The 9091-nt window shown below is 54.7% G+C and overlaps 2 long non-coding RNA genes across 2 annotated transcripts; one reads left to right on the top strand and one right to left on the bottom strand.

The window, feature by feature from the left end:
- Positions 1-3112: 3112 nt before the first annotated feature.
- On the top strand, positions 3113-8841 carry LOC120231026. The gene is made up of 2 exons (XR_005528245.1): positions 3113-3346; positions 7808-8841. It is a non-coding gene; the product is annotated as an uncharacterized LOC120231026 (long non-coding RNA).
- On the bottom strand, positions 4808-7910 carry LOC120231022. The gene is made up of 4 exons (XR_005528244.1): positions 7849-7910; positions 5496-5649; positions 5088-5131; positions 4808-4997 (listed from the first exon to the last, which is right to left on the bottom strand). It is a non-coding gene; the product is annotated as an uncharacterized LOC120231022 (long non-coding RNA).
- Positions 8842-9091: the final 250 nt, after the last annotated feature.

The raw sequence follows: 9091 nt of genomic DNA, 5'->3' as shown, positions 1-9091 counted from the left end.
TTTCCAAGAATAGTGCCTGGCAGATAGTAGGCATAAACGAATGAATATCGAATGAATGATTGAGTGAGTGAGCGAGTGAGTGAGTGAGTGAGTTAGTGAACTTCTCTACCTCTCTAGTTTTGGGGGCTCTGGAGTGAGACTCCTTTGGCTTCCAATCCTGCTTACTTACAGACCAGCTGTGTGACCTTGGGCAAGTCACCATCCCTCTGGGTCTGTATTTCTTTATCTGTGAAAAGCACATCACAATCCCACCCAGCCCGCCTCCTGAGGACTCTGGGGAGATAAGGGACAATAAGGCTGGGAATGCAATACAAAGAGTCATTGTTTCTCTTCTCAGTCTCCTTCCAGGGAGGCCCCAGGCTCTGGCCCCTTCACCTGCTTCTCCAAACCCTCCAGCCACTCCCCTTGCTTGATACATCTCAAAGGGGTGCCACGTATGTCTTTTGTGTCTGCCTGCGTGTACTCTTCCTCCCTAGCTGCTACTCTCTTAGTCACTCCTGCTCACTTTTCAGCGTGGCTGTCCCTCCTCCAGGAAGCCACCTCTTCCTCAGAAAAGCCCTGACCTTGCTTTTATGTGGTCCACTCCACTCAGAGTGTGGGTCTCCTGTTTCACCAGAAGCCTTGCAGGAGCAGGCTCGTCACGTCCACAGAGCCTACTACAGGGCCTGGCATGGATCTGTGATGTGGGCAGTCTCTCTAGAGCAAAGAGAAGTGTTCCCTGTTTGAAAATTCTGCCTGCACTCCCCCCCCACCCCTTTCCTATTTCACCTTGTCTCCTGCCAAAGTCTTGTATCCTCCTTTTCACTCCATCCCTGAGGGCCATGGGACTGGGCCATTTCCTGTGGGTGCTGGGACTCCAAGTACTCCCAGGTGAGAACTGCCCTTTGGAACACACAAGTATAGCCAGAATCTCAACTGCAGCTCTTTATTATTTTATTTTATTCTGTTAATGTTTATTTTTGAGAGAGAGAGACAGAGCACAATTGGGGGAGTAGAAAGAGAGAGGGAGACACAGAATCTGAAGCAGGCTCCAGGCTCTGAGCTGTCAGCACAGAGCCCGACGCGGGGCCCGAACCCACGAACCGCGAGATCATGACCTGAGCCGAAGTCAGCCGCTTAACCGACTGAGCCACCCAGGCGCCCCATCTTTATTATTTTTTTAATGTATTGTTATTATTCTTTTGTAACTAGGCTCGATCCCCAACGTGGGGGCTTGAACTCGTGACCCCAAGATCGAGAGTTCCCTGTGCTACCGACTGAACCAGCTAGGCGCCCCCACAGTAGCTCTCTTTAGGAACAGCTCCAGTCCTAGGAAATAATCAAACCAGATCCCAGACTTGGAACTGCCCCTGGCTCCTTCCCCACACTGCTCCTCTATCCAATGGAAATTTTGCCTCTGCAACACTACAAATGATATTAGATTGAGTAAAGCATAATAAGAAAGGGAAGCCAAATGCCTATAAAACAGCACCTCATGCCACCCCAAGGTCTGGGGCGGGTTCTCACCCCATGTGACCTGGCAGCAAACAGACATTCAATGATCACTCCCTAGAGCACACTTCATTCAGGAACAAGCTCGCTCACGATTCTGGAAAAGATTCACGCAGCTCCAGGAGACCTGACGAGTCCAGCTGGTGTGAACAGGTGACCCCTGTGTGTCCTTAGGTGAGGACCGCTGTTTGGCAAGCCCTGGCAGGGAATGGATCTTGGACTCAGGAGTCTGGGACCTGGAATCTTGGGGTTGGCTGGGGTTGGGGCCGGGGGGCAGCATCTCCAGGCTCTGTTGTAAACACAGACGCTAGATAGGAAACTCAAGGAGCCTTCTACTTGGACTTGAACTGGGTGGACTTGGGTAAAAGAGTTGCCCTCCTAGAGGTGGGAAGTAGGAAGAGATTAGGAGGAAGGGCCCAGGGTCGGCAGTGTGATGTCAGATGAGCAATGGGGTTGTTCAGTGCAGGGGTAAGAACAGCCCAGGGTGGCATCAGGAGCTGAGGACTGGCTTGTGCACGGTCACTCTCTCCATTCGATGTGTCACCGTATGAGCTGTCAGGGGCCAGGAGGAAGAGGCGGAAAGACCACTGGCAGTTTGGAGACGTGGTACCAGCGGTGTGAGCTCGGCCAGTTGATCTCTCTGCAGCTGTTTCCTTTTCTGAGCGATGGGGATAGTAATGTCCACCTTTCAGGGTTGGAGGAGGGAGCACATGAGATGGCGGGGGACAGAGGACCCTTCCGTGCTGTGAAGCGGGTGTGGAAAATGATTGCCGACAGCCGTGTGGCGCTTACGAAGGGGCGGGCACTGGATTCAGCTGCTTTTAACCTTGCAGCTCTTGTGAGTCTGCCAGTAACCCAGGGATGTAGGTACTTTTGTTCCCAGCCCCGGTTTACAGATGAGAGCCAGGATTTGGACCCAGGACCCTGGCCTGAGATCTCGTACGGCCTGCCACTGTTCCACGCTGCCTTCCCCTGTGACTGTCTTTGCCCTGATTTGCTCTCTGACCTTGGGCCAGTCTCTTCCTTTCAGCGTCCCCAATGCCATGCCAGGGGCTGGGCCAGATGAACCCTTCAATCCTTCAAGCTTTGGCAGCTGGTGGTTCAGGGAGGATACTTCCAAGTGGGGAAGAGGGTGGGGCGGGGCCAGAACCAGGAGAGGACAAACTTTTCCAGTGTCTCTGCTCCAAACCTGTCACCTTCTCCGGGGCTAGGCTGGCAGGCTCCCCTTTGACCTACAAGCTACTGGGCCAAGGAAGCAGGTGACGCTCAGCTCTCGCCTGAAATACTCACTGGTCACAGAGGGTCACCGAGGTCTGAGTGCCAGAACTGCCCACTAACAGTCAGGCAGGGCCCATCTGCCCCCCAGAGAGCCGTAGGGCCACACCCTGCCTGAGTCATACCCCTTTGTCTCCACCCACCCATCCTGGGCCCCCAACCCCCTGACTCTGGGTCAGTTTCTCGGGGGACCAGGTCTGGTCTGGACCCAGAGATGTGGCTATTTCTAGATGTCCTCCCTGTCTCCTTGGCTTGGGCTTCCAGCCAGCTCAGGACATGCACACAAACACACACACACACACACACACATTCTTGAACTTGACGGCCACTGGCTTGGTGCCTGGACCCGTGCTGGGTACTGACAACCAACAGATGGCCTGAACTTGGTTCCCACCCTTATAGAGAGAGGGGAGAGGTGGATGTCTACAGCACAGAAAGGCCATCATTATCCCACATGCAGACCGCACACGGAGCGCGGAAGGCCAGGAGTGGGAAGCCACTCACTCTGCCAGGAAAGTCAGGCTTCACACCGGACAGACCCTTTGGACTGGATCTTAAAGGATGTATAGGAGTTTTCCAGGTATGGAGTGAGAAAATGGGAAGGCAGAGGAAGAACACACAGTCAAGGAAAGATGAGATGTTCCTAGAGATTGATCTGGGATGAGGGCAGAGGATAAGCATGGCAAATGAGGGGCGCCTGGGTGGCTCAGTTTGTTGGGCATCTCAGGTCACAGTCTCACGGTTCGTGAGATTGAGCCCTGTGTCAGGCTCAGTGCTAGTGGCCCTTGGGATTCTCTCTCTCTCTCCCTCTCTGCCCCTCCCGGGCTCATGCGCAAAAACACGCACTCTCTCTCTCTCAAAATAAGCAAACATTAAAAAAAAGAAGTGGCAAATTATAAGATAGGAAGATTGTTTAGGCCCAGACAGGAAAAGGCCTTGCGCACCATCAGGGAGGCTGGCCTTTTTTCCAAAGGCCATGGGGAGCCACCGAGGGCTCAGATGGGGGAGCATCATGATCTGACTCAGAACACGGTAAGAGTTCTCTGGCTGTTGTGTGGAGGCTGGACTGGACACCGGTCAGTTAGGAGGCTATGGAGGGCTGCCAGGCTCTCACCCACACCTGCAGGCAACAGGCAGGGGAGCGGGGAGGGCACACCTCACCTAATTAAAGGCATGACTTGGTAGAGGCATTTATGGCCTCCCTCTTGGCCAGAACGTAGGCACATGGCCACATCTAGTTGCAAGCGAAACTGGGACACGGGGTCATTGTTCTGGGCTGCCTGTGAGTCTGGAAAACAGAGACGGTGGCCATCAGGGGACTCAAGGTCCCTGACACCGTGGTTAAAAGTCTCTCTCTGAAATTGCGTTTCCTGAGCCAAAGGCCCACCTTACCACACCAGCTTTGTGGACAGGTGATGTACCCTCTCTGCACCTCCGTCACTGCGTCAAAGTACAGTGAGCTAACACCCCAAGCCTTAGAGTAGAGGCTGGCACATAGCGAGGTCCAGAGCTGTCTTAGATTCTGCAAAAAGGGGATGTTCTGGGGGCAGTTTCCGCCTGAGCGCCCTGGCAGAGCCAGGGTACCCATGGTGGGGCTGACGTATGACCAGGACCGGAACTATCCAGAACCCATCCCTTAAACCAATGGTTTAGCTGAGGCAGAGGATGCTGGGAGAAGGGCATGGGGACTCCGGGAAAAGAAAGGTGGATTTTGGAGGGAATTCAAGAATAGCGAACCCAACGTCTGACTTTGGCTTAGGCCATGACCTTGTAGTTCAGGAATTCGAGCCCCATATCGGGTCGCTGCTGTCAGCCTGTCAGCACAGAGCCCACTTCAGATCCTCTGTCCTCCCCCCTCTGCCCCTCCCCTACTTATGCTCTCTCTCTCTCTCAAAAGATAAATAAAACTTTTTATTTAATTAAAAAAAAATAGGCAGCCAAAGAAAAGAGACCCCTGGACTCCGGAGTGTCAGAGGCTGCTCGGCCCAGAGCTCCCTCGCATAGGACAGAAGACCCCCAAGAACCAGGAGGAGGCGGTTAGTTTTGAGTTAAGGGCACTTGAAGCAGGGCTCAGGCTCATAGCTGCTGTGTGACCCCAGATCTCCAGCCACCATTGCCTCTCTGGACCTGGGTCTTCCCACCCAGAAGCTGGAGATCACTTAGCCCAGCCTATGTGCCACATGCCGGAGAAGATGTTTGTCTATCTCTGAAATTGGGTTGAACCTGCAGGGCTAACCACACCCGGGAGGGATGGGTCACCATAGATGATAGTGTGACCGCCCCCCACCCCCACCCCCACCCCCGGGCAGAGCCTGTCCTACCTTCTCTCTCATTTGGCCTGGGATCCAGTTTCCCAGGCTGCTGACTGTAAAACAGGGTGCGACAAGAGAACTAATGTGGGAGAGGGAGGGGGAGGAGAAGAGCCCAGAAGGGTTGGGGGGTGGATGTGGCACCTTCAGGGGAAAGGCAGAGTGATAAGATTGAGGGAAGATGGGGAACTTAAAGTGACCGGCTAGGTGTCTTAGAATTAGCTTCGGGTTCTCCACATAGTCAGGCCCAGAGGGGGCGCTTGCTGAGGGCAGGCGCTGTGCCTTATGCATTTCTCTGCCCCCTGCACAAGGTGCCACCTAGCCCCCCACAGAAAACTCCAGACTCAGTCCCCAGCCCCAGGCCTACGTGAAACAGGGGTGGGGGTGGGGGTGAGGGGAGGGCAAGTGAGCCATGCTTACCCCAGAGAACCTTTCGGTGGAAGTCAAGGAGATGAAACAAGTAAGAGGGGGCTGTACAGTGGAAGCCAAGAAGGGGTCTGGCTCCTGCTTGTGAAGAGTGTCAGCCGGATCTCTGGGCCTCGGTGGGCCTGGCTGGCCCCCCTCTTTCCGCAGCCTGGGGGTGGAGGTAGGGGTGGAGGGGGGGTGGAGACGGGTGTCCAGGCAGCTGTGACAAACAGCAGGCAGAACCCCACCCCAGGTTGCCCTTCTGTCCCCGGGAGCTGGCACCAGCCCCCACCCCCGAAGACACCTCAGGTCCCAGGACTGGAAGGAGGGGCCCTGGAGAGAGTCCTCAGATGCCAGGGCCTCTGGGTGCTTAGCAGAGTGTAGAATACTGAGGAGATGAGAAATGAGGGGGAGCCACAAGATTTGGGGTCAGGAAGCTCCTGGTCAGGGAAGTGATCTGGGCCTATTCGGGTCTCAGTTTCCCCATCTGGACAATGAGGGATGAACGCCATGATATCGACGCCCTCAGACCCTCTCTCATTTGTGGCCGGAGGAGGATGGGGGCTGGTGGAGACTGTGCTCTGGGTACCATGTTTCCTAAGAGGCACGGAATCCTGCGTGTAGTTCAGAGGCAGTGATGGCGGGCACAGCATCAGGAGGCGTGGGGGAGGGGGTTGGCGGTTGGGGCGAGGTTGGCGGGAAGACTCAGTTTGAGCCTGGGCTCTGCTGCTGGGTTGGTGAGTGTTGTCCCCTGTCAGGGCCACATTTCCTCCATCGGTCTAAGGGGACCAGGTATTCTCAGATCCAGGAGTCAGACTGTGTCTGGAGTCAGAGACCAGGGCGAGGGTCTGGAGCTTGCCCAGGGCCAGGGTCCCATTGCGCAGAGCCAGGAGGGGCTGTCACAGGCTAGGGGGGTAACTGACAGCCAGTTGGGTGCAAGTCCTGAACAGAGCTTAGGGGTCACAACAGACAACCTCTTTGGTTTACAGATGGGGAAACTGAGGCCCAAGAAGGGCGGCCGGTTGTCCAAAGTCCCAGGATGGGGTGGGTCCAGAGCCAGAACCAGAAGCAGGACTCCTGACTACCCGTTTCAGCTTCTCCTCGTAGGAAGCGCCAGTTAGGAGGTGCAGGGAACAGCCTCGTCTGGGAAGCGGGGAGACCGACCCCTACCTGACCCTCGGGGTTCGGGAGGGCAGAGAGGCCACCTGGTGGAGGTGATGGTGCAGGGTGAGCCCGGCCAGACAGGTGCCCCTTCCTCTCCTCTCCTGGCCCTCTCCCCAGGACTGGTGATTTTGTGACTTTTCCCAACTTCCCACAGGGGCAGGGCTAGGGGTGGGATGGGGCATTGGGAATTTCCAGAGATGGAGGGGTCCTGGTGTGGGGGCGTGAGGTTAGGCTGGGGGGTGCAGGGAGGAACTGAGGGCAAAGGCTTTTCCCTGTGTCTTGGGTGGGGGTGGGGTAGGTAATGCCCACAGAGACCAGCATCCTGGTCCCCTGGTCCAGAGGAAGACTCATCCTAGACACACACGTGCAAGCACATGCATGACACACACACACACACACACACACACACTCACTCACCCGCACCTGACCTCACACGCACACCCAGACAGATACACACACACCCCTGAGACCTTTGACTGGTTAGATAATCAGCGGGCCCACTGCAAAGTGAAAATATGGGTCCCTTGTTAAAAAAATTATTAGGAATTTTAAGACGGTGAAATGGGGCACCTGGGGGGCTCAGTTGGTTAAGTGTCCGACTTCAGCTCGGGTCATGATCTCACGGTTCATGGGTTTGAGCCCCGCCTTGGGCTCTGTGCTGATGGCTCAGAGCCTGGAGCCTCCTTTGGATTCCGTGTCTCCTCTCTCTCTCCGCTCCTCCCCCTGCTCCCGCTCTGTCTCTGTCTCTCAAAAATAAAATTAAAAAACGTTAAAAATTAAAAAAAAAAAAAGCCTTGAACATTTACCACTTGCTAGGCACTGTTTATAAATGCAAATTCATTCAGTTCTTGCAGTGCCTGGGTGGTTCCCTCAGTTAAGCGTCTGATTTAGACTGAGGTCACGAGCTCACGGTTGGTGGGTACTGAGGTCACGAGCTCACGGTTGGTGGGTTCGACCCCCTGTGTGGGGCTCTGTGCGGACAGCTCGGAGCCTGGAGCCTGCTTTGGATTCTGTGTCTCCCTCTCTCTCTCTGCTCCTCTTCTGCTCACACTCTATGTCTCTCTCAAAAACAAACATTTAATATTAAAAAAAAAAAATAAATGCAAACTCATTCAGTCCTTACAACCATATGTGGTAGGCAGTTATTCATTTCAATTTTACAGGTGAGGAAACTGAGGCACAGAAAAGTTGTCACTTGCCTGACCTTTCACAGCTAGTAAGGAAGCTGGGATTCCAACCCAGGCCATGCGCAGGGAGAGCCTGCTCTGTCAGCTGCTTCCAGGCCCTGTGGACCCAGTGGCCGCGGCCCACCCTGGGGAGAGGAGGGCGGTGCTCGGGGCCTAATGTGAAGTAAAGAAACAGCATGATTATGATGCAGCTTTACCTCGACGGGGACCCACGGCAACCCTGGGAGCCCCAGGATGGTCACCAGTCCGCAGAAACAGAGATGACTGTCATCTACTACGATCTCAAAATTTAAAAGATGTCCGAGCGCGCGCCACAGGCCTTTTTCACCTCTTTACACACGAAAACTATCAAGTATGTAACTAAGGCGATTTCAGGGGCGACTGAATCTGATAATGGACAGTGCACGTGACTCTCACTGACGGGAATGAAAGGAAATCGGCCCTGCCGGGGAGTCCTGGGCGTCCGCCTGGCTTCACCGGTGACCTCCTTTGATACACGACCTTCGGAGCGCCGGCCCAGCCCTGGCCCCACCCTCCGTCTCCCCAGACGTGCCCCTCGGAGTCGGTGGCGCTGACCCTCGAGGCCAGGGCGGCTTTCCTGTGACTCCGCCCCACCCCGCCCTTGGCCACGGCTGATTGGTCCAGGAATGCCTACCTGATCCAAGCGGGCCAATCAGATCCGTTGGGGGATACGGACTGGCACAACTGGTTTGGGCTGGTCCCTGAACTGGTGAACTTGTTGACTATAAAGTTAACTGCCTTTACCCTCCTTGCTGTTTGCACCAGAGGAAGGCAGCAGGAAGCTGTGCGCAGGCAAGGGAAGGGTGAGGGAGCGATGAAGGTTTGCAGGGGAGAGTTCCGTGCCCTGCCTCCCTTACATTCGTACTTAGGGTAATTCCTGCTGTGTTTCAATGCGAATAGTACTGTTACGAAATTACTGTTACTTGACATCAAGTGGCCTTATTTAAGGCTCTTGAGTTGGAAAATGTAAATAAAGTATCATAAAGCCCCTGAGTGTGTTGGTTTTATTGTCATTGTTGAAAATGACAGACTCCGGGGCGCCTGGGTGGCTCAGTCGGTTAAGCGTCCGACTTCAGCTCAGGTCATGATCTCGCGGTTCATGGGTTCGAGCCCTGTGTCGGGTTCTGTGCTGAGCCTGGAGCCTGTTTCAGATTCTGTGTCTCCCTCTCTCTCTGCTCCTCCCCTGCTCATGTTCTGTCTCTCTCTGTCTCAAAAATAAAACTATTTAAAAAAATTAAA

The sequence above is a fragment of the Hyaena hyaena genome, unplaced genomic scaffold (genome assembly GCF_003009895.1).
Source record: "Hyaena hyaena isolate Hyena2069 unplaced genomic scaffold, ASM300989v1 scaffold_3, whole genome shotgun sequence".
Lineage (NCBI taxonomy): Eukaryota > Metazoa > Chordata > Mammalia > Carnivora > Hyaenidae > Hyaena > Hyaena hyaena.
This window is presented reverse-complemented; position numbering and strand designations above follow the sequence as displayed.